General features: G+C 39.3%; 1 long non-coding RNA gene across 1 annotated transcript in view; it reads left to right on the forward strand.

The window, feature by feature from the left end:
• LOC108493463 overlaps nucleotides 1-25,123 on the forward strand; it is a 46,950-nt gene extending 21,827 nt beyond the window's left edge. Inside the window, exons 2-3 of the long non-coding RNA XR_001873475.1 lie at nucleotides 23,050-23,090; nucleotides 24,993-25,123. This is a non-coding gene — a long non-coding RNA (uncharacterized LOC108493463). The remainder of the gene's footprint in view (nucleotides 1-23,049; nucleotides 23,091-24,992) is intronic.
• Nucleotides 25,124-26,338: the final 1,215 nt, after the last annotated feature.

Here is a 26,338-nt window from a genome sequence, read left to right on the forward strand (position 1 = left end):
AGAAACAATCTTTGCTATGGTATGATACGGTGGTAATTTCTGTGGAGATCAGAGATTTATGTTTGATTGTCCGTTATATTAACCGAGTTAATATTATTAACTGAGTTAAAACAAGAGTTGTTTATTTTCCACTGCTACATGGTATTGGCATTTCCAGCTGGAATGTTTACTGGCTGCCAAAAATATATTTATATGCTAGTTCTTTAGAGAGCATGACACTTGGGAAATGAAACTTCAGACTTTAAAAAAAAATATGCATAGTTAACAGGAGCATTCCCATGTGCTGCTCCCCAGCTTGGGCAGTATTATTGACCATCACTTGTCAATTCCTGTCATTAACTTCTCCACCAGATGAAAGGCTGGACTGCTGTTCTTTGAACTATGATCAGTCAGTACTGATAATTTTATCCTCTTCCCAGTCAGATATTTTACAGATTCTGCATTTTTCAAGCAAAATATTGTTCAATTTAAGTTGAAGTGTCCTAAAATAAGAGCCCTGTTAGGAAAAACAGCTTCTTGTGTGGAAGACAAAATTACCAGCAGCTGGTAACGGTGACAGTCTTGATCTGATTACTGTGAAATGAAGAACAAATCTGTAATTTCAACTATTTAGAATAAGGAATGCCATGGAACACAGATGTTAGAGTAAGCAAGGCCCATGTTTTAAGAAAATTACGTGTCTTCATGCGCTGGTTTATGGATGTTGTGAGTCAGCAGCAAAATCCCCCAAACTTCTGTAGAATTTCTATAGAACTTCTGTAGAATTCCTGTAGAACTTCTGTAGAATTCCTGCCCCTGAGCTGGAGAGATGGGTAAAGAACCTTTTCCTGCCCATGAATGTCTCTCATTATACCTTTAAACCTCTACAAAGTTAATTTAATGAAGATCTCTTACATGCCAAATGTCCAAAGGGATGGAAAGATTTCAACAATTCTTCTGCCGTCAGTCACTCATTTTCATTTTGGTAGGTCTTGCAAGGGAAGGAGAAATGCCTAAGGATCTGCTAGTTTTTCTCTTGCCCTCAAAGTGTAGATGACTTAAGATTGCACATTTTCATGCCTTAAGTAATTTGATAACAATAGGAAATATTAAATGAATTCCAATTTTTTTCTTTGAGAAGGAAACATACTTCCCCAGGCACCTCACAAGGGTAATACAAGGATAATTAGGAGATATAAATTGAGGATTTTACCTCTACTCTAGATGCAAAAAGACTACTCAAAGTCAATAGGGATTAAGAGAGGCATGTGGGAAAAAGCAAATATTGTGTCATACTGGGACAAGCAGAGGTACAATGGAGATGCTAGTGCCTGCTACAAAGAGTAGAGAGGTATGTTGGGGGCCTACTGGGAGAAAGTAGTTTAATTTTAATAAAAACAGCATCATTCTGAAGTTTGAATAAATGTTCAGACATTTTGGTCCATGGAGGTTGAGTACTAACTTTTAGAATCTTTATGATTTTGTCAGAATGAAGTTAAATATAATTTGAAATTACGCTATCTGCTTTCCTCACTGGTCAAAAGAGTGCTTGCTCTTCTTCCATAATGAACTGCTTGCTTCTGGTACTCATTAAATCGTAGAACCATAGAATGGTTTGGGTTAGAAGGGACCTAAAAGATCATTTAGTTCCAACCCCCCTGCCATGGCCAGGGACACCTTCCACTAGACCAGGTCGATCAGAGCCCCATCCAACCTGGCCTTGAACACTTCCAGGGATGAGGCATCCACAGCTTCTCTGGGCAACCTGTGCCGGTGCCTGACCAGTAAAGAATTCTTCCTAACATCTGTCTAAATCTATTCTCAGTTTGAAGCCATTCCCCCTTGTTCTGTCACTACATGTCCTTGTAAAAAGTCTCTATCCTTCTTGCAGGCTCCCTTCAGGTACTGGAAGGCTGTGATTAGGTTACCCCAAAACCTTGTCTTTTCTAGGCTAAACAATCCCAATTCTCTCAGCCTTTCCTCGTTGGAGAGGTGCTCCATCCCTCTAATCGTCCTGGTGATCCTCCTCTGGGCTCACTCAGACAGGTCAATGTTCCTCCTCTGCCGAGGACCCCAGAGCTGGATGCAGTGCTCCAGGTGGGGTCTCACCAGAGCAGAGCAGAGGGGCAGAATCCCCTCCCTTGCCCTGCTGGCCACGCTGCTTTGGATGCAGCCCAGGATACAATTGGCTTTCTGGGCTGCAGGCACACACTGCCAGCTATCCTGCTACCTCTCACATAAAGCCCATTGCCCTTTTCTTTCAGTGTTCTGCTGTCCATTATTCTATCTATGTATCCTGTCTATGCCACAGGAAAATGAAAAGTAGATACTTTTTATATCACCAATCACTTTTCCTGACTTTTTTAGTCATTAAAAAATCCACAGAAATTCTGAATCAGACTTCCACTTCTCTGGAGATGTTAATTTTAATATGAGAAAGTAATAAGATATTGTATTTGCTGTTTGGCTGAGAAAGATACCCCTTCTTCCACTGCTGATAAGGATTTCCTTCCAATGATTAATATTCCTACCAGATCAAAAGCTGGACTAATTTTCTTTGAACCAGGATTGGTCAATACTGGTAATTTTACATTTCTCCCTGTCTGCTATTTCACAGATCCCACATATTTCACACAAAAGACTGTTCAGCATGTATGGAAATTATAGAGTTAAAGACAGAGGCTCAGAAGATAAAATTGTCACACTTCTTGCATTAATCCTTTATGCTTATTTCAAGTGACTTGAATGAGCTGGAGTTCAGTGAGATTTATAATACCATTTTCTCATGTTGTTTAGAAAATCCCTGCCTCTGATCTAATTTATTATAGAAATTTTTATCTGGAGTACTTGGCAGAATAAGCACATAATAATTTTTTTTTACCAAAATAAAATATATTAGTATCCTTAACCCTCTTCCATTCTAGCATAGTAAGACCAGCACAAAAACTTCTACTAGCATAGAAATATTATAAAATTTCCTACTCGCTTACCATTGGTAAAGATTTCTAATGAAACCTGAAAATTTATTTTTATCTGAAAATTTGCAAAGTTAAAATCTGTAAATCTTACAGACGTATTCCTGGGTTTGCACAGAATACTGATCCTCTTGCAAATCTCAGGGAGCAGTAATGAACAGGTGCTTTTAAACTAGTGGATTTCATAGTTTTTCTTCACCAAGAACAACACAGGATTTATGAATGTTAAAACTCTTTGGCTTCTGAGGGCCATCAATGCTAATGAAATATAAACCACTTATTTCATGTCCCAGGAAGGTTCTTACTGACAGACTTGAACGTTATGAATTCCTGTATTGCTTGGAGCTGTGTTCTGCCCATGCAACAGACTTGTCTCTTCAACAATTTTGAAAGCCTATGTGCTTTACTGGCCTTGTCAGGAGTTAATCTATAGGATTATTTTGTTTTTGCTGACATGCACAAATAGAATCTGACACTTGCAGCCACACAGCTGTGTGAGGTTTACCTAAGCAAAATCTTTCAAGGGTTTTTGTTCTTAAATGCATACCTTAAAATCTACATTGAATTTATCATATATAAGAGATGCAGAATTAATTTCTGAAATTCAGTAATATGAACCGGGGAAAAAACCTCTTAAAATGGTATTTAGATGATGTCCCTGCATGAATTTCTTTTGATGTTTCATAGATATCTAAATGTGTAGTGAGAGTCTGCTGTGCAGCGTCTTTTAGTACCAGATTTCTATTGATGTCAAGAGACATGTAAATCAGATCCTAAAGTGCCTGTTTTACCAATTGACTTCATGATATGTCAGATCTGGAAAAGAAAATTGGATATAATATCATGCAAGTACAGCTTCGTATGCAACCTTCCCCAAGTGGGCAGTGATAATAAAAATCAAGAGATGTGCCTCTTCTGATAGTACTGCTGCCAGAGCAAGCACTGTCTAAGTTTTCCATCCAATTATCAAAGAATTCAAAATCCAAGTCTTAGATGAGTGAAATATTAATTGATTTAGTTTTACCAAACACAAGATCTGAAGAATAAGGTTCCCCTTTGATGTACTTTTTGACATTTCAAATATACAGGAAACAGCACAGCTCTCCTGAAGCAGGTTAGTGTATCTGCCTAGAAAACACACCATATTGCTTCTTCTCAGGTGTCACCTTATGTGAATTTGAGTCCACAGAAGAGTATAGGCCAGATGCCTGCAACATAGAAATAAACTTTCTTTGCCTATTCAGTACTTTTGATGGCAAGGTACAATTTTTAGACATATCTGTCCCTATGTGACTTTGCTGATCACCACAGGAGTGAAGTGATGGCAATAGCATGAGCAAGAGAACAGAATCAGTCAGATTTTCAACATATTTTTCACGCCGCTTCCTTTATTTACGCTATTGTAAATAAGTTTATGCAATCATGACTTGACGCTAAGTCTGTCTTGCTTTACATAACTGTGGGCTGTGTTTCCAAACAAAGTAGGATGTGACTTAAGTACCACCTAAGACTGAATACGACTGTCAGCCTTGTAGGGTCATCTTTATTCATTTCCTCTGCACAGATCCTGCATACCGTACATTGAGGTCTCTCTCAGTCTGTTGTTTGCAGTTTGGTAATGGCTATTAACCACCAGCCAAACTGCATTTTGTCTTTCCTTTGAATTTACACCTCAGTTCTTGACTGATATATCCACATTCCTTTATGAACCTTGTGATTTTGTTTCAGGTGTTTTCCATCTGGCCTGCCCTTTTTGATGCATCACTTTTATGGTGTTGAAGCCTAATTTATTTGACACTTGTGCTGTTTCAAAGAGGCATTGCACTGGTATGATGGATGGTGTTTGATCCTGTATCCATATGTGCTAGATTTCAATTAATTCAAATTCCTTTAAATGGAATTGGAGCAAAATACAGAAGTTTGAAAAAAACATTTGCTCCATTCGGTTCCAAAGAATTATTTTGACTGCATGGTGAGGTTTGAAAAGCCACTAAAGCCACACAGAATGGATGAAATCAGTAAACTGAAATATACATTTTGACAGGAGTTAAGAGGGAAGATATTACAAATAATTCAGAAAGTGTTTAATGCTATAAAATCAGACAAAAGAATCACATGACACCTTATTGGAAAAGACAAGCCCATGATTGATTCGAGCCTAGTGGAACATGAGATGTTAGGAAATACATTAGGAAATATAGACAATTTCTGTGACTGCAAACCAACATGGTGTGTCTATCTTCTCTGGTAATTTTGAAGATACACCTGTCTTAGACAGGCTTTCTCCTTTAGTATATACTAAAAAAATAAGATATAAAAACAGGGGTTCCTGACCAAAGTAGTAGTTCGGAAAGAAGTAGTGCTGTTAGGAGGTGAGCAGCATCTGAAACTTCTGAATGAACTTTCATATGAAGTACAGGAATGTTAAAAACAATGCTGCCTTCCAAATAATATTGCTGCTGAAGAGGATCAGAATTAGTAAGTATCGCTCTTGTGTTGAAAAATATTCCAAGATTAATTCTTCAGCATTCTGTACCACAAAACCTTGCCTTCATTCTCAACAGTTTTTTGAAACTGTAGCTAAAATAGAGGGAACACTGAAAGATGATGTTCTCAGAGATTGAAGCAATACAGATTTTGCAAGGGTAAATCTTGCTTCTCTTATTTAAGAATTCTTTGAATATGTCACTAGAATGAGGAATGAATATGAAACAGATGATATAGTTTTATGTTTTAAAAATTTGATTTTAATATCTTAAAGAAATTAAATGATGCCGTGGTTTGAACAAAAAAAAGTATTTGGAATGGAAAAAAATAAATAGCTTTGTGGGCCTTCTGTTGTTCTTCTCCCATACATGGTTATTCTTATAGCATTGATGTGGAACTAAACCATGATTATATGGGTTTGTTCTGTCATGGAAATAGTCTTTCTCTGAGATTTGGTTTCAGCTGTTGCTTTTTCTGTTAATTGTTTGCGGAATTAATGGAAAAGCTGCATAATCTGGGGACATGTTCAGAGACATAGCCTAACCTAGGAAATAAAATAATCCTCCCATAAATTGTGAGTTTATGGAGAAGGCTGTCACGTTGGTTTTTTACTAGTTTTAAAAGCTCAATAATATTGATCATGCAGGACTTCTCTTTACTATGTTAAATATAGTGTGGTAGTTTGAACCATCTTGAGTGCAATTAATTCTGGTATTACTAAGGTAAATTTATTATTATCACAATATGCTAGAGAAAAAAATGTGTTGAAGAGGACAAATGGAGTTTGTTGAATCAACATTGCAAATTTGTAACACATAGAAGCACAATTGTTTGTGAGATCTCATTCAAATAATTTTCAGGTACTTGTGAAAATGTTATGATATGTTTATATGGCCCAGTGGCTGGATCTGAAGAAATCAGAAGTGACTCATGAAATATTTGTGAACCAAAAAGCCTTCAGAATGTTACAACCAAACCCATTTACAGTGCAGTCTCTCCTTTACTGGGCTGTAATAGACTTCTTGCTGAATGCAAAAGCACGGGATTTTTGTGGTAGCCATTATTACAGTTAATATGATAAACCACCCTGTAATGTCCTTTGTTCTCAGATAATGGTAATATACTGAAAAAATAGATGTTTCAGGCAGAACTCTATTCTGAAAGGCTTTTGCATTGAAAGGGGTGTTTGGGAATAAACTGTCACAAGTTAAGGTGTGCTCTTAAAAGTCCAAGACAAATCTGAATTTCACTGATTGAACTTCTGTATGGGTGACACAACTTGGTTTTGTCAAATAAACTTGGGTTTAGTGAATCTCAAGAGGTGCAAATGGCTACTGGGTTGAAGCTGGCATGCTTATGAGTTGCCTGCCTTCATCTTAGTTCAACACATCAGCCAGTGCAGTCCTGCATTTCCTAAACTCTGTTACTTGTTATCCGAGGTTGCCTAAGAGTCACTTTAAGGAGTCTCATCAAAGAAGATGATAAAATCTGCAAGTCTGTTTTTTTGCCAGGATATAATGCAGATGTGCAGTAGTTTACTTGGGATTTTAAACAGCTCTCCATGAGTCAATATCCCCAGTGTTGTTCTTGGCACTGTTTTCAGAAGTGAGGTTGCTGGGTCTGTCCTCTGCAATCTCTGGATTTCTGTGTTTTATTACTTTGGAGGCCTTGTCTAGAAAACCATTCCTATTTGGCAATATGTCTAATAATATCCTTGCATTTAAGTACATAGCATATGTTTGAAATATCTTGTATGTTAACAAGCTTTCTTTGATCTGAAGAGGCGAATAGGAAAGTTCATTCAGAGTGGTTATTTCAGAAGCAGAAAGGTGAGCAAAGGTCATCATGTTACCACACCAGTAATTTATGTCTTACAGCTGTCTTCAAACTGAATAAAGTGTAACTGTCAGACAGATTTTTCTAGGCAGTAAAAGCCCTGTTCTGGTTGTCTCTCTTGTCCAGCCAAGCACTCAAGAGATCTCAGGCTGCAGGATTACGTCCATGTTCCCTGTCAGAATCCAAGTTCTCCTACTCCTTGTAGTGCTTGCACTGTGTAAATCCAGTTTCTTAGCAGATGGTGGGAATATTAGTTTCCTTTTCTCCTGCAGCATGCTCTTTGCAGGATTGTAATAATTTAATGAGGTTCAATCCTTTGATCCCAGTATCTTGAACCCTGAATCTGGATGAGATTTATATGTACTTTATTTCTTTCTTATTTTGAATCCTCAACCAGCATAGGAATGCCCTCATAAAGACCTTCATTATAGCAGTATTTCCAACTGTGAAAATGGATCTTTAATTTCAGATATTCTCATGTGGAAAATGTGTTTATTGAATCTAAATATCTCTTACCTTATGCAAGTAGTCGAAGATCTTTTAGGAATTTTAACAGACATTTTTACTAAATGAAAGAAAGCGAGGAGTGGTGCTTTTCCTGGTTATCAGAACTTTTTGAGATTCTGTGACTAGTGGAGGCATCTTCAAAATAATACCATAATAAAATGCTGATAAAATATTTTTAATTTCAAAAGCTGCATGTAATAGGAGTAGCTGATATGCATTCTAGCCAAAGTACTATCGAGCCTATTCCCTGGTTTTTTATGTATTGACAAGAAAAGGACTGTTTTGAGTATATTGTGGTGGATCTGTTTAGTGACTTTTCTTTGCTAGTCACTGTTTTAGCCTTCAGTATTCCAAGGAAATAGGGACTGAGGCATAGGAAAATGAGATAAGCCTTCAGTCACAGCAAATTAAAAAGATTAACTAATTCCTAGGTACCTGAAGGCAGCGTGTCTCACCAAGGCTTCAGGCTGCGTAATAGATTATTACACAAGGAATTAACCTCTGAAAGGAGTAATGTTTGTTAGAAAGATTTGCAGTTACTGTGTCAAAGACTTTTCCATTTCCATAATAGGTATAAACCAGAGGATTTTTTTTTTTTTGTTGGACAGAAAGAACTTGTGTTAAAGAGGAAGAGGATGATTTGCTTGAGGTTCTTTTTTCCCATGTTAGTATTTTTATGTTGCTACATATCATAACAGGAATTGGTAACATTCACATCCACATGGTCTTGTGAGAATGATGTCGCCTGAGACATAATTTTTTAGATTAGTTTTCTTTTGAAGTCTGAAGCTCAGGAATGAGCCATCTACAATACAGTGTCCTGTGTTACTCTTTCATTCATTACATTATAAATGAAATCATATTCCAAGGAACCTTAAGTTCATCACTCTGTCCAATGACAGGGTCACTCTACTGTGACATTGTTCACCTCCTTTAAAAAAACCAGTGATAATAGAGACAGTGTGTGCTCCTCATCAATTTATTCTAGTGAAAACTTGGATTACAGTCACTGCGAATGAAATCCGTCAGTTCTTATCCTGTCTACCACAGTCATTTAAACATTTTATTTCTACACTCCTCACATGTTCTAAGACTTCTCTGGCACCCTCTGTCCTGCCTTTACCTGTGACTGATGCAATGTGTCTGGTCTCTGCTCACATGCAGTGTTTCCTGAACCTTAAATGCATTAGTTGGGTTCCTTTTGTCTCTTGCTGGTCTGTGCCTTTCTTGGCACTTAGAACCACTCTCAGTGTTTCAGCTGAGGCTTTATAAGTGCCAGGGTGGAGAGTGAAGCAGGATTATTTCATGTGTTGTCCGGGCCATACTCAGATATGGGCACTTCAGTACCATGCCTGCTTCTTTCCCAGCACCATGACACTGTTGACTCTGTGAATGATTATAACCCTGAGATCTATTCTCACAGATCTGCTACTGAGACAGTAGTATCCCAGCCATTGCCATCTTGTCATTAAAGCTCATTCTTTTGTATTTGCCAAAATAGATTTACGGGTGTTTTGAGGTTTTTTTCTAGTTTGCCAAAATTGCCAAAATTCTAACCTGATCTTCATCAGTATTTGAGCCCTGCAAGTTCAATAATGATTATGTCTATTCCACCCTTCTTGCTGTTTTGGAAATATTGAACAGTCCTGGGTCAAGGGCAAACTGATTTTTAAAACCCCACCCAGTGAAACCCCAACCCATATCAACTCTATGGCAATTAAAAACCAAAAAACAGGTTCCTCTGGTTTGCTCTGAAGAACATTTAGTGTGCCAGGATAAGAAATCTACTTGTCTACCACGCAGGCCTGCCTGAAGAGGCTGTGCTCTCCAGGACTGAGAGAAGGAATGCAAAGAGCAGCCTCCCTGCCCAAAGTGAAATTTAGGTATGGCTCTAGATTGCCACTGCTGTGATGACTCTTCTCTGCATGGTGGGCAGACTGGGTTATAAATGTTGACACAGAGGAGTCACGTATCCTTTCATCAGTGTACAAGTACCACCAAGGAATATGTGTCCTTGGCAGTCTCACATTCTCTATCCATAATCCCTATAAAAATTGTGAGACTATTTAGCATTATTACCATAGTTCATCTGATGTTCAGTACCGTTAAGTACCCAGTCTTAACACTTAATTTATAATGTATAAAAAGGAGGAGGAAGCTGGGAATTTCCCTGAGAGTTTTGGAAATGCATCTCAATTTGTGTAGTGCTGTGTGCATAGTGGGGATTTGTCTCATAGGAGAGAAACTGAAATCCAGTGATCTGTGTTCCCTCTTTCCTCTTTTTAGTCTCTCTCAGCTCAGGGAAGTTATAATACTTCTGTGCTTATATTCCCCTATATGACTAAAATGATCCAAAAATGTGAAAATGAAAGGGAGCTTTGAGAAGTAATATAATCTCCTCACTGAGGTAGTGTTAGTTATAAATTCCTGAGACATATTTGTGTTCAAGTCTCTGGTGAATGGGACTTAAAACCTCCCCAGCTAACTTCTTTAAGAGCTTTTTCCTTATTAATGCAGTGTTTGTACTGATCCTCAGCTTCTGCATCTTATACTTACTTCTTGTTTTCCCTACCGCTAAAGATGGAGAAAAGTTCATCACTATTCTCTTTCACCTTCCAGAATGAAACATAATGTTAAATTTGAGATTATTTTGTAATCAAATCAGCACGGTAGGAATGCACTGTGTAGATAAAATGCATATTATCTTGATTCAAGAAAGCGTGTCTTTTCAGACCTGTCTATAAGTCATATGTACTGGAAATGAAAAATCTGCTTAAATGCATTTCTGAAACAGTTTATGCATTTAGAGTGTTATAATTGAAAAAAAAAATAAAATCTGTGGTGTTTATACATGATACTGTGTAACCCTGGCAGTTTTAGAAATTTCTCCTTGAATTCTTGTTTATCACATATCGCCTGTGGTAGAGTGGAAACAATTTGTTTAATTTTAGCAGTTTGCCTACACAGCCATGCAAATCTAGAGGATAAAGTTGTCAGAACTCCTGAACATAAATACAATGGAGCTGGGCTGCTGATGCTGCAACAGATGAAGTACCAGCACTTCACTGACATTAGGACAGCCAGACATTCAGGTAAAAGTAATTTATTGTGGAGTGGCTGCAATGTAGTGAGCAACATATGTAGTGCAGAGGGTTTGTATTTGGGGAAATTTTTGTTGCCGTCTTTCATATTTCTTCTCACACTCATGATAGCTAAGCAAAAACAGAAGGTGAGACAATAAAACAGCTTAATGAAGAATGGGTAAAATTTTTCTGTCTTATGTTTATGCCCATGTTCAAGTTTTTTATTCAAGTGGTTCAAAAACCCACTTGTCACTTTCCAGCCACCCATTCTTTTGAGAACAGACATTGTATCATCAATGACTTACGTCCAAATATTGCCCCACCATCTTTTCACTGTGGACATTTTCTATTTCTTGATCTCCTTAATCACAGACTGTCACTTCTTTTCACAGAAATGAGGAGGAAGAAGTCAAATCACTACACATCTGAACCCCCTCCCCATCCCATGAGAACACATTTTTACGGAAAGAGCTGGCAGCATTTCAGAGTTTTTAGAATTTTTCCTTTCCCTATGGCTTGAATCACACCTTGGCCAAGAAAACCCAGTCAGTAAAAACAAGCCATTGTAATAGCAATGCAGCTGTCAGACGTAACATTAGGCCACAAGTGGTATTGTAGGTGGTGCTTCTAAATAATTGTTTTGTTATTTCACTGTTAGTAAAGAGCTTTGGGATAAGGCTTAGGGAACGTGCCCTTTAGGGGACCGTGTGTTCTCCCTCGTGCAAACGAGTCTGTTACGTTTAGCAAGAGAATATGCCAAATTTGCTTGACCTAAGTTTTGTCATCCAAACCGTTGTCCAGGCACTGTTGGTCATTGTTGGTTCTGACATCACTGTGTTACTGAGAGGAATTCACGTTGTGCAGACATTGCAACAGCCCTGCTGCAGAGATGCGTTAATGTTGCCATAGCCCCTTGGTGACAGTGTAGTGGAGGACACACTAATAAAGAACCTGTTACTGACAAATACAGGCAAGTTCAGTGTAGCTCCAAAGGAGATATAGATGTATATGTTGCATTTTAATGGTTTGGAGGGCTTTGGTTTTTTGTTTCTCAAGTGAAAGTTACAACGATGGACCTGTCTCAGTGCTGATTATTTGCAGTGGGAAGGAGTTACAGTGGTCAAAACAGAGAAAAACTAGCATGGCAGAGCACAATATTGAAGAGCTCTGATGTGAAGAGGAAGTGTTCCTTCCTACAGGCTACCCGAGCTGGCGCTCCAGGCAAATCACGTGTCTCTCTCAGACACCATTTCCTGTTGTTAATAAGTGGAAGTGGTCTGCAGGGGAAGTGATGTGTCTGTCACAAGTTTGAAAGTCCAAGGATTTGACTAGCAGAGTTTGAGGGCAGCTGTCAGGACTGCAGCTGGTGGATCAGAACTTCACCACATTGCTCATAATGCCTTTATTTGGTCTTTACTTCTGACCATGTCACAGTTCTTACTTGCATAGGAAAGTCAGAGGTGCTGATCCCAAACCAGGTAAAGGAGTCACAATCAAGTTATGCAAGCCACTCCTTTCTCCTGAGGCTGAATATACAGAATTTGAAGAATTCCTAAAGTTAGCTGCCCAGCAATGTTGCACACCCACCTCCAAGTTACGATAAAGAAAGCAAAAAACCCAGGAATTTTGACTTCATGCTGGGTCAAAGGCTGGTCATCATGTTTAATAAAATCATGGAAACATTTGAGTTGTTACATAGACACCATGTCACAAAGTGGACCCAAAGGAGTCTGTGCAGTAACTCGGTCTCCTCGCCTGGCTGGCCGCTCCTATGAGCTAATTTTAAGGGAGCAGCAAGTCACCCTCCAGTTTGTCAGTATTGCCAAATTTCATAACTTCGTGGCAAGACTTTCTACGGTTGCCTTATTGCTTCAAAGTTCCTTGGTGTTTCAAAGCAGTGGAAAATCTCAGTTATATTTATTTACCTTCCTGGTCATTGGAAAAAGGCGTGAAGCGTGGCTTCAGATAGGGAATCATAGGACCCACAAAATATTGTATTTTGAAAATGTCAGTAATTTAAGCAAAATCTTTCTTTAAAGCATTTGAGGTGAGAATTTTCCTTCCTGTGGTCATTATCAGGGTCCTGCTTGATGCAATATATGATACACTATATTACAGCAGGGTAATGCCATGTCATGATACAGTAAGGATGCAAACCCTTGCCAGCTGAAGATTGCAGATTTGAACTAGTGTCTTGTCTTTCTCTCTAGGGCATTGGTCAGTAGAGCCGAAGAATGAGCTGAGAGGAATGAATCTGCTTTTCTATGGATTTGGGGTATTTTTTTGTACATTGCATTTAAAGTTCAATACCACCTACTTCATATAACTATTTTTTGTGAAGTGCTGGCCTCTGCAGCAATGTTTTTCAAGAACAGGCATCCACCGGAGTGCTTATAGTCACCAGGCACCACAGTGAGTCACAATATGAGTCACTGACCTAGTTGTAGTGCACGGGACTGTAACAATGGGGTCAGATTTCCCTCTGCCACAAGGAGAGGGTACACTCTGACTGCCGGCTTCACTACACCAAAGGGAGGGACATGGCTCTTTGGTGGGCACTGGTAAGAACACACAGCCTGTCCTCAGAAGTTGCCCCACAGGCTGAAGTTAAATGAGATGCCATATGAACTTAAAAGCAGAGAGTCCCACCAGCAGTAACAGAATCTTTGCAGTCCTGAGCACAATGACCAGTGCTCTATCAGCAACAGTAGCTAGTGTTATCCTTATGCTTTCAAAGTTAAGCACAGTTATGAACACAGCCAGAGGGGGCTGTCAGGCAGGTTGTGCAGTTGCAGTTCAACCAGCTGTTCTTCTACTGAGTTTTTCTTAGTGTTACTGTGCAGTGAGGGAGGGAGCGTCCTAGGTCAACTATCTAAATAGCAGACGTATCTTTATCTGCAGATCGCTTTCTCCCTGACCCATCACTTCCTCTTGTAAATATTTCTAAAATGATGGACAAACACTTTGTCAGCTGCAGACATATGTTTGGAGTTGGTAGAAGTTTGATGTAAACTATGAGATTGATAGAAGGGTTGGTTACATTCTGTTTACTTATATCCAGGCTCACTTCCCACTAGGAATTGGGTGAAATGTGTTTCACAAACGCTGCAGAAAGACCACAATATTTCAAGCATCATTCCATGAAAATGTTAAATGAAAAAGAGCAATGTGGAAACATATAGTGAGAATGTATGCACTGAACAGCAATGTCCCAGAAGCTGCACAGCCCATGAAAAGAGATGAGACTGGCCAGTAGGAAAAGGATTACTGAAAAGAGACAGTGGCAAAGAAGGAGCTTAGCTGCAAAACCAGTCAAAGGGTGAATGTTATGGTGTGGTGCCCATTCACAGGCTGGCTGCTCTGAGCTTGACCACCAAATTGCCAGACAGTGAACTCAGTGAATCTCACAGATTGGACCAACCAGATGTCATAATAATTAATTCCAACTGTACAGTAATTGAAAACAGCATAGAGACAGCAATTTCTTGTTGACAGTATTAGTACTACATCATCTTTATTTGGAAAATCCTCAGGTCTTGGAGTTTTGAGTAATGCAAAGTTATTAAATACTTCTAAAGAAAAGAATAAAATTCTATATTCTAAGACAAGCTTTGCTTTGAGATAGGACCATAGCCTTTGCTTATATTAGAAGGGACCAACTCAGCATTCATAATTCTAAAATATCCCTTTGAGAGCTCATGTCCATGTATAAGGAAGGGCTTCTCCAAAGGCATGTATCTGCCCATTAAGAAGCAATACTTTCAAATCCTCTTTTTCAAAATATTTTGAAATTTTATAGAGGAATTCCAAGAACTTTGCCATAGAAGCACTCTGCTTCTTTTATGTCAGTTCTAACTGTACTGCTTTATGTAATTACCCTTGAGGTAAATCATTCTTAGCCTGCTTTTTTCTTATTTAAATGTGATATTTTAATATGTACTTGGGGATTTAAATGCCCAAGTTGCACTGAAATGCCTTAGGGCCAGAACACACAGTTCTGTAAAAACTGTTGCCTCTATTAGTATCTCTTATGTTGAAAAGATCCAAAATGAAGCTTCTCATCTGTATATTCCTGTTCTGTTTCTCATTTTATTTGGAGGATGTTAAAAATGAGGAAGGCAAAGACTGTGCTTGTTGACATGCCTAACAGTGCATAAAGGGTGCTGGATCTTCCCTTTTTTCAGGATGAGAGCCTTTCCATAAAGTAATATGATACTCACTTGCATCTGATCTATAATTTTCAGCTCTTTTAATTGACTGGCAAAGTATGGTCTTCAGGATACCACAGGATTTAATTAAGTGGAGCTACTTTGTTTACACGGTGCAAATGGGAGTGGAATACACCTGCAGTTGAGACACAACTGAGATATATTTTTTCATCAGAAAAAGAATACTATCACTTCTAAGATTTATTTATATATATATTTATGAATACTATCACTTCTAAGATTTTTATGTAGTTAATTGTAGATAGTTTAAAAAATTGTTCGTTGAAGACTTAACACATAGTGGTTGTAATTCCACTCGTTTATCCTGCCTAACAGTTTAGATGGAAATGGCATAACTTGGTTTTACAATTTTTATGTTTGCCACAAGGAAGTGGGGAAATGAAACATATGATTAATTAAGGCATTAGCTTTAATGCGGGTTTGAGGGTTTGGTTAATTGTTGGATTTTTTTCAGTACAACTGATACCTAAAAAAAACCCAACAACAAACCAACCCAAACCAACAAAAACCCCCCAAGTAACCTTCTGGCACTTGGAATCTTTAATGTAATAACAAACATTTCTATAGTTCAGCACTTGTGAGCAACCCTAGAATAGCAAACCTGTGCAAACAACTCAGATCTGAGAAACTTTGAAGCAAAAAGTTATTTTGTGCAAAACTCAGCACTTTGTGACCATACGGATGATGGCAAACCAATGTTCTCAGCTCAGCATTTGCCAGTGTGAATGTATGACAAAAAAACCCCCAACAAACACTTAAACAAATATTTCATTTCAAACTTCAGGAGTGAGTAAAACCAGATTTTAACATTTACAAATACAAATACATTTTATTATATACAGAATCAAGTGCAAAAGGTTATACTTGAGATTTGGGTGGGCTACAATACTTGTAGTTAGTACAGGAATATTTTTTTTTTATTTCCTTACCAGAATTCTGAGGCAACATTAAGTAAGGAAGGGTGAGGCAGGCTGGGATAACTGACAAGCAGTGATTAAGGATTTGCTCCTTTTCACGGGAACTTCGAGGTGTAATTCTACTGTTCACTCCGATGCTCTCAGGGTGCCTTTCTGGCTTTTAGCTGTGTGCTGCAGGAAATATTTCAGCTTGTGCTGCTGGGGTGGCAGTGACAGGGACAGCTGGACTAGCTGCTTGGGTCTACAGAACTGTGTTCTATCCCCATCCTTTTCCTGGTCTGAAATATGACTGCTCTTTTCCCATATTCTCTCTCCCCGTTTCTGACTCATTTGCTGTTTCTTTTTATATACAGAAAGGAATGATTCCAGTGCACGAGAGGTCAGAGCTGCTTTTTCAGCTGTGTTCTGCTCATACAAAGGCAGCATCTGGATACCTCTCACTCACACGGTGCTCTGCAAACTTGGGGGACCAAAGTATCTGGCTCACAGCAGATTTTTTTCCTACAATATTCAGCTCCTCTGTATTTCTCATCTCCTTCTGGTGGCACTGGGGGAGGGAAGGGAGAACAGAGCAGCTGGATTGGCATCTGTCATGTGGCAACAAAAATAGCAAATGACCATTATGATTTTGGCCACAACATTGTCATATAAGCCTGAGTTATATGAGATTCAAGGATTTTTTCATCGTGGTTATGAAAGTGACCTTTAACGAATATTTTGTGGTCAAATAAACACAAAACTTGTGGAAAAGGAAAGTCCAATTACGTACTGAATGTTCTCAGCTCTTACATAGAACTGGGAATCTAACAACTGAAATAATGATGAACCATCATAGTCAGAACCTGTTTCACAAACTGAAGTTAGTCTGTGAAGTATTTGTCAGGGATTTAATCAGAAAAAGGCTGGAAATTCATCTGGAACATAAGCAGCCTTTGTTCAGCAAACTGCTGACATGTTCCTTCAGGCAAATTTTTCCTTCGGCTGGATTAGTTAAGCAAATAGCTATGCAGAGTGCTTACTTCTGGGTTTGCAAATCTGAAGGAAATTTATTTCCTTTACAGGTGCACTGAGTATGTCAAAGCAAGGTCAAAGTCTCAGTCTTTGGGTCTATGTTTTGATTCAGTAAAGTACAGGTCCTTGAAACAAAGTGGAACTCTGATTCTGAGTTATCAGCGGGACTGCTGGTGGTCATCACCAGGTGGTTAAGAAACACTTTTGATACCACTGAAGCCCTTTTCATTTTTCTGTGCCCTTTAAACAAGGAAACAAAATTGAAATCAGGTATTCTGATTCCAGACGTCTGATGAAGGATGCTAACAAGCTAGAGGGCACTTGGCTGTACCAAGTAACTCATGCATACACATCAGTTGTCCCATAAATGTCAGACAATGGACAATTGATAATATGGCTTTGGAGAGCTCTGTAATAGTATAAGATATAAATTATGATTTAGAAATTATTTAATAGACAGTCAATTCAGAGACACAGGACTCTGTGTGTGCAAGTGCCTGGTAGTGAGCTAGCTCCTGTACAGTCAGAGAAAAAAACAAACCACATTTCTTGGGGAAAATAATGTAATTGTCTCTGTCTGCCTTTTAGGAGTTTGCAAGGGAATGCCAACATCACTAGAGCTGATGTAGATATTTTTCTGAAATATCTTAATATCTGTTAACATGTTCCTAGCACTACCAGAGACATCAGCTTTGTCCAGAGGTGTCCAGTGGAGCCTTCATATAAGTAAGTCTTAAAGTGCAGTTCACAAGTATTTGGCAAACGGTTATTGTAGGTTTTTCTTTTTTAGCTAAAATCCATATTCTCCTTTAACCCTAGATGCTGTGTGAAATTTTCAATGATTACCACTCTGTTCTAAAGACCTTTTCAGTATTGTAGCAACTGTATACTCTTTTTCTGAAAGTGTCCTGGATACTTGATTTTTTTCTCACAATATTTCAGACTCATTAATTCAATACCATCTTCTTTGCCATTAAGAAATTTGAGTTGCCATTCTGTGACCACTGCAGACCTGCCTGCAGCTGCTTTTGGACTTTGGCAACACCCAATTGCTGTTCATAGGCCTGAGTGATGCTCTGACTTGCCTGGGCCTGTGTCTTGTTCTGCAACATTTAAGTTGTGCTTGTATTGTGCAGCTCATTGCCCCACTTTACTTCCCCTGAATTCCCTTCCCCATTGCCCTTGCTGGCTCAGAGTGCCACAGCTGAAGTCATTGAAACTGCCCAAGGAAGGAACTGGTCACATCTACCTTTCCTGTTGAGCTTTTTCCCTTTTACAGCTTAGTAGACCTATTAACACATTTAAGAAAGCTGGGGAGTTGTTTTCTCTTACAGGACACTTTGGTGTTGTAGTTGAGATGTTTCCTAACACCCCCTCCAGGCAGGCAGAATGATTGTGAAAGCATGCCTGGGTCTTATAAGGGGTTTTTGCATTTTTGAGCATCACAGGTTGAAGTCCCCACTAAGGTAGACAGGGAATGGAGATGCCAGATGTTTCAGGAACAATTTTGAAGACTATGGGTGAAACTGGAAAGCAAATAATAAACGAATGAGCACATATTAATGCAGACATGCCTTGCACCCAGGTGAGAGGAGTTAACATATAAGCAGTATGAGCTTCCAGGAAGGACTCCTCAGAGGCTCTGTGTGGGGGCTGAAGAGATTTGGGAATCTGAAGACATCCTGAGAGCATGAGCAGAGGAAAGTGCAGATCATCGTCTCCACCGAGGGCTGGAGGGACTGAGAGCTCTTTCAAAGAAAGTGGGCTGTGATGAAAGCAGAGTTTGGTGATGCATACACGAAACAGGACAATGGTTTTCAGAAAGCTGCTCATGCAATTCTGAATATAGACACACCAGCCAGCTCCCTACCCCTACATGGAGTGAGAGGGGTAGCAAGTGGGATTAGCCATCAAAGAGGGAAATGGTCCTATCCTCTGTCTTGCTCTACAGACACTTCACTACACTTCTCCAGTACCTCGTGTACCCTGCCTTTCATGAGCCCCCACCTCCTTCATGGCTGTGTGGAAGGATCAGGCAAATAGACAAGGTATGGCTGAAGGGAAAACAACAAATGAGCTGGGATTCACATCCAGGAGAGAGGAAATTCACCCTCCTATATTTCTATGTCATATCTTAGTTTTACACCTACTTCTCATGGGTTTGTTTCCTGCTGAATGTTAACTCTTTCCCAGCCACAGCTGCCTTTTAGCAGATCTCTCTTAGATGCCCACATTGCTCAGCCAAGCGCATATTTGACCCTGGCAACATCCATTTTCATGATAAGTTGCTCACTATCTTTACCCATCTCTGTGATGAGAACTGAGATTACAGAGTTGTGGGGAGAGAAGACAGTGGCAACATAATGGAAACTAGACAGAAATCCCACAGTCTTTCCTGATACATCTTGACAACGTGTTGGGATTGTAGCTCTTCTTCCAGCTCTGGCTGTCTCTGGAAGGCACTCCAGCAATAAGAAAGTAGTTCTAAATTTTTGGCTGTCTGTCCCGTGTCCTGAGATCTTGCTAAAGGAGAGGCCTCATAATCCACTTTCTCTTTGCAGTGTACAGTATTGCAGCTTTGTGTGGGAACATTTATTTCTCTCCCTTGGTTGTTGGAGGTTTATTGGCTGTTTGGTTGAGAAAAGCTCAAGTGAGCTGATGGGTTAAGTTACATGCCATTGTCTCATCTAATACACAGGGTTTTCTGATTGAAAAAGACTGTTGAGGACTAACCCTGTTAAATATGTGAGACAGTAGGAGCTGTCTGGCTTGACTCATGGGCTTGACAGAGGAGTTAGTAAATTCACCTGAGGATATTCTGAAACATCATGAGACTGGTAGTAGCTAAATATAAGGCGAGTTGGTGCCACCCTGGGAAACAGAACTCATGGGTGATGTTGTACAGAGATAGCAGAGCCTGCTGCAAAGAGGCAGACAGGCTCTCCCACTGACTACTTGCAAGGTGTTGAGGCAATCAAACAGTTGTAGAGCTGTGGCTGGAGCTAATACCCAGTACCTATAGCACATAGAGAGGCAAGAAAAAATTATAAGATATAAAAGCATTAATAAGACAAGGAGTTGAAAGCTGAGAACTTCAAAGGATTGCAGAGTGCCTGGGATTTTCCATCTTTGAACCTGGAAAGATTCATACCTGAACTCAATATACATAAAACCAGCCAAAAAATACTTTTGCTGATCTTCTTTTGACTGTGTATTGATTTGACTAGCTACCTTATAGCAACAATGCTATAATACACACAGGCCCAGATGTTTTCTAATAATAAAACTGTAGCTTGCTAAAGCTTTCAGAGGGAAGATACTGGGTCTTCTCCAGGAAGAGAATGGTGTATCCTGCAAAAGATGTGGCTTAGTGCAACTGGAGAGAATTAACCAGCTGGAGTATTTGCTGTACAGAACAAGCCAGTCTCAGCACCAAATAGCAGAAGTGACTCCTGACTCCAGAAAAGGCATGACCATCACAGCTTGCAGGTGGTACTGTCACCAAAAGAGAATAGGAATTAAATTGTATCTCATATTTCTAGAACCTAAACACAGAGATGTGTGAAGTCACACAGAAAGCAGCTTCCATAGTGGAAGATAAAGCACACTAATTTCCTAAATCTGAAAAGATATGGCTTTTCATTACCTTTCGGCCCAGACTTGAACTAGGGGAGAGATCTTGAAATAGAAGTTAAAAAATCAACTAAGTGCCTTGAGTATCATGTGACATCTGTTTTCAGCAAACAACCAGAGGGTGGGGAGACTCCCAAGTTAGGAATTGCATGAAAATTAAAATATTCAATGGCAGCACCCACAGAATCTCCGTCTCCCTGTAGAAACTGGTTTTGCTGCTACAAGCACATTCATGTTGAGATCATTATATACTCAGCAGTTTGTGGTTCCTTGCACTTCAGAGGATATGCCATGTCTGTTTTGAAGGTGGATGGCAGAAAATGTGAACACTGATGTTATATACAGGTAATTTAAAATACTATCACACATTTATTTTAAGCTAGAACACCAGTAGATTTCATATACACCATCTTACACCAGAATCACTCTACCTAGCCCTTCTGGATTTAGAAGAAGCAATATTACAGACATAGAAGATAAAATGACATTCTTCCATATGATAGAAATACGTATTTTAGAACAACTTATTCAGAAGTAGTCATATACATGGTCTTTTCTTTCAGATCTCTCCAGATCTTGTTATTTGAATAACAGTCCCCGAGCCTCTTTGTTCTGGTTACAACCATGTTTCAAAGGTGTTTTCAACCTATAGTTCCAGGCATCGTTGTTCTTCCAGCTGCATTCTGCCTGACCACTTCCAAACAACTTGTTTGGAACTGAGCTGTGCTTTTTTGTTGGTACAACGACCCAGAAGAAATTACTTAGTGTAAATACTTACACATCTAGAGGATTTAAATGACTTAAAACACTAATTTGAGACAAACCTGTAGCACTGTTCCACTGGAGAAGTGTGAGGCCTTTGACAACTGAAATTTTTTACTTTTTTTTCATGTGAGAATGTGAAACTACCACCATTAGATTTAACTCTTAGCACTTTGCAAGGAATGCAGTAGCCATCAAACAGACAAGGGAGTCAGAGAATGATCGCTGATAGCACCCAGGTGCTTCACAAGGAAGCTGCAGCACAGTCTATTATTATCTCTTGCGTTACCTTTAAGGTTCTGCCTGGAGGCCAGGGCTGATATCAGGGCTCCAACCTGCCAGGGAATTTACAACTACTTGCTAAATCACCTTCCCTGCCCTGGAGACTTTCTATTCTAAAAAGTCCCTCTTCTATAAATGGAAAGGTGACGCATAAACCAAATCCAGAGTTAGATATTGCAGCAGGTTGCCTGATGTCTTGCAGAGTATCCATGAGAGAATCAGAAGTGTTGTCTGGGAATGCTATGAGCTTCAGCCCTGTGTCTTTCTTAGCCAACCTCCTTTACAGGCCAGAAAGACATGGAGTAGTGTGACTGAAGTCTTCAAGTCACCCTAGTCGGTGGGAGCACTTATGGTTATGAAAAATACCCCACACTGCAGGTACAATGGATATGCAAAATCCCACTCATTTCAGTTCCCGTAAAAATCAATATTCTACCAAACATCATGTTTTCAACAGAGATTAGACTGCTCTGTGTTTCCTTTTTTTAGTCTTTTACTGAGTAGAAAAACTCCCATGGAAAATAATACAGTTTATTTCATCTGTGTGAGAAAGGGCAGGATGTTTTGCTGGTTATTTCATCATGTGTGAAAAACAAAATGTTGCCAAAACCTACATTGAACATACTTCCTTAAGAAAAGCAGGTTAAATTGCATTAAGCCTTAAGGGGTTTTAGTCACCGTAGAAAAATCAGTGTGTAGTTTCTACTGTCCTAGCAGGTTGGAATGCCCATACTTGCCCAGAATACCACTTCTCTATTACAGCACCTTTTGAATTTTGTTTAACATGCTGGTCTTTAATTACAAAATGGTCCTTTTCTTTTTTCTTTTTTTTTTCTTTTCTATAGGTGAGATTTTTGGAAAACTCATCTAAAATCCTTTCAGACAATTTTTTATCTTTCTGTCTACATATATCAAAGCTTTAGCCAAAATTCCTTAAGTTTTATGAAATATCTGTACATGACAGGAACAGATAGTGCTGAACTGGAAAAATGCAGAGGATTTATAACATCTCAATTAGTTCTCATATCTTTACATTTCTGGGACATCAAACATGAAATGGCACTTACAACAAAAAGGTAGGCAACTGAAGGTGACTCCTGTTTGGCACTTAAGCTGTTTAAAATTTTTATCAGCTCTCTGAATGCCTGTTTTAGAGACACACACCCATCTTCAGTGTGGTGTACTCACTAAGTTTACTTACAATAAAAGAACAATGCTTTCCTCTGCACTCATTTGTATGTGTCATCCCCATGATTTTACAGCAGATTTTCATGAAACATGTGCCTGAAAAAAACGTGTTAGAATCAGCCTTTAATTCCTCAATGTATTTTACCTTTTCTTTTTTTAGGATTTTCCAGGGTGAAAAAGGCTCTAAAGAGACAAATACAAGTAAGTCATCAGCAGTGAAATGTGGCAGTTGCAAGTTTTATTATTTGAGTGCTGACAGGTCATTTCCCCTTTGCCTGTTGCATAGAGTGTAATATTATCACCAGTCAGCAGAAGGGCAGGGAAATCACACACCAGGCAGGGAAAGCTTCTTCTTTTCTTTCCCAGGGAAGTCTATGACAGGAAACAAAGGAAGAAATTATAAACTATGATCAAATAAGATAGAATCACCCACTCAGGATTTTTGTTCTCCTTTCACTGCATGTTGAGAACAAAAGGCTCAATGTTTAGCTGCTCCAGCCTCGAGAAATCCAAGTCAGTTCTCTGAGCGCTGGGGCTTTAATGTTGACTAAAAGCAAATGCAGAGAATGATTTTGTTCCAAGGGGAGGACAAGTGGAGCAGGTTGGGAATGGACTACACCTCCACCAGCTATGAAGGGCTCTTAAAGAATCCACCTTTGCAGATAAATTATTGGCTAGAAATTTGGCTTTTTTCTGAGTGCATGTCAATCTGACCTATGAAACAAGGTGCAGCACTTCAAGTGTGCAAATATGTCACTGAACCTCAACAAAGCCCTTAATTATCCAGTGGTTAAGGAATTACTGCATTGCTAGGAGCATGAAATGTTCAGTAATATCCCACAGCTGTCTGAACAAACCTTTGTGCCGCTGCCAAATAGTTTGTGGGGACATTAAAACAAATAGTGATTTCTCAGCAAAAAATTAGACTGAGGTCCTTTACTTACAAAGAACAGCAGTGTTTCTGGGCTCCAGATCTGGGCAATCCTGCCTGGGTGCCCATGCCAGTAAGAAAAAGGGCTCTTAAATCTTTTCTCTGCTCCAGCTTTTGAAGGGATGTAGATACCTCTTTTATCCCTACTTTATATTGGTGTATCTTGGCTGCTTATGGTGTGTCTTGTCCATTCATCTCTTCTCCCTTTCAAATACTGTTTGCATGCTTGAGTCCTTATGCTGCCAGACATCAACAGCTGGAACCTAGACCCTAGGGAAGTGATAAGTTATCAGATGCAAGGGATATATCCTCATTGGATGGGATTTTAAAATTTTGTTTAAAGCATGAAACTAGTGAAGATAGAAACTTGTGGCATGCAGACAAGTTTTTGAAGTGTAGCAGTTTTTTAATGGCAAGAAACCTGGTCAGTGTAAAATGGGAAGATCCCACATGTATGGAATGAAGAGATTTATTTTTGGAAACAGAGTTGAAGAGTTCTGCTAGTTAACCTAGAAGAGTAACATCAAGCAAAGTAGAAAAATGTTATCATCTAGATCTGAATTGTTTGCTATTATCTTGTTTTGTTGCTTTAGATGAGTCAGCATTTTTCAGTTTCTCACTGACATATCCATTTAGAGGACTATAAACCTCAGTTACCAGCTAGACATGCTGTGCAGTTTGACTAGTGACTATGTGAAGAACATGCTGCTGTCCAAGACAGAAGATCTTAGAGATGTGCAAAACCAAAAGCGTTTTTAACAGAGGAGAGTCTGAACACCCAAACTACTATGGCTTGGTTTTGTTCCCTTTGTAAATCTTTTCGACAAGCATGCAGCTCTTCAGAGTCAGCCATTCTCTGAAATAATTCAGAACTAAATTTAGCAATTAAGGGGCCAAATTTTGTGATGAAATAACCTGACAGTTGTGTCAACAGCACTGTCCATCACCAAGCATCAGTCCTGGGATGTTCCCTCAGGGTTCCCTCAGGGTTCCTGCTGCACAGGATTAAAAAAAAAAAAAGCTCTGCAGGGCAGAACTGTTGTAGCAAAGTAGCCTTTGATTATATGCCTCTATCCCATGTTGGCTCCATACAGTTTTTTCAGGCCTGCCACTCCTTGCTGACACATTACCAGGTCACCTCCGCTTCCGTCCTTTTGCTCTCTTTTTCCCAGGCAGGCCACCCGCCCGGTCCTTTTGGACAAGTGCCATTCAGCAAGCCTAAGGAGGTCTGCAGACCAGAACTGTTCTTCAGACCAGATAGAAATCTGTTAAAACTGCTGGATTTTTTTAACTGCTTTTATGGGCCGCCAATGTTACACATATTCATATCCTTTCATGGAACAATACATATGGCTACATGTGAGTCAGAGTGAATTTTCTTGGCAACCAACAACATTCAGGAGGTGAATTTGCCAAACCCTAAATTATTCAGTGTCCTTCCGTCTCTGGGGCATTTTAATCTCTGCAGCCATGAGGCTCTTGAATGAAGTGTTTGTGTCAGTCAGCGTTCTTATTAAACAGGAAGATGGCCTTTCCTCTTGCCAGTTCTAAGTGCATTTCCTGCTCAATTCACTGGCACCACTCACAGAAATAATTGGTAATGTGACCTTACCTTGCTTGCATAGGTTTCTGTTGTCTATGGCATGAGTACTGCTCAGGAAAAAAACACCAAAATGCAGATGCATCTTTGGAAACTCTCTGACAATATCTTTGCTTTTAGTTTATTTTCTATCAAGTTTTCACATGAGTTCCAGGGGAAACAGTAAGGGTTGATCTCACCTTATAATGTGACTGATAATGTGACTCTTAGCAGCTGGGAATAAATAGCATGGTGAGTGTGTGGTTTTAGGAGGAAATGGTTCCATGTTTCCTTTCACACTGCTTTCCAACATGATGATATCTTCCTTTATTGTATTGATTGCTGATTACAGACTTCCTTTATAGGATGGCTCATCTCCTTCCTACCTTGAACAGTGCTTAACCCTCAAGGAGTTAGTTTCTTGCAGATGGGAATACACTTTTTTGGGATTTGATGAATATGAACTAGCAGTATATCATAATATGCTGAATATCTTGTAGTGTCCCAACTATGTTTGGGGCTTTCTGTGGATGGAAACCAACCAGGAGACTAGTTCTACTCTCACCTGCTGGAAATAATGTTGGTGGGGCAGATAATTAAATCTATTCCTGCAAACTCTTAATGAGGTTCTAGTGAAAAGGCACTCAGACACATCAACAGTCTGTGTTTTAGAGTGTCTGAAATTGAAATTTGAGTCTGAATGTTCTAAGGGAAGGATATCTCTAAGGAGAAAAACAATGAATGATTCCTTTTCTTCTACAGAGACTGAGAAGCTCTGGCTGCAGGCTAGTGCCTTTGTGCACAACTGTCAGTGTAGAGGTGAATGTGTTTGAAGGTGCTGATTCACATGCTATGTGATATTGCATTACAGTTTTGTTACTGACAATGGCTTGGGTAAGTGATTCCAGAGAAACCACAATCTCCTATGCTCAATGGATC

Source organism: Lepidothrix coronata, unplaced genomic scaffold, assembly GCF_001604755.1.
Source record: "Lepidothrix coronata isolate B3197 unplaced genomic scaffold, Lepidothrix_coronata-1.0 Scaffold17, whole genome shotgun sequence".
In the NCBI taxonomy this organism is placed as follows: Eukaryota; Metazoa; Chordata; class Aves; order Passeriformes; family Pipridae; genus Lepidothrix; species Lepidothrix coronata.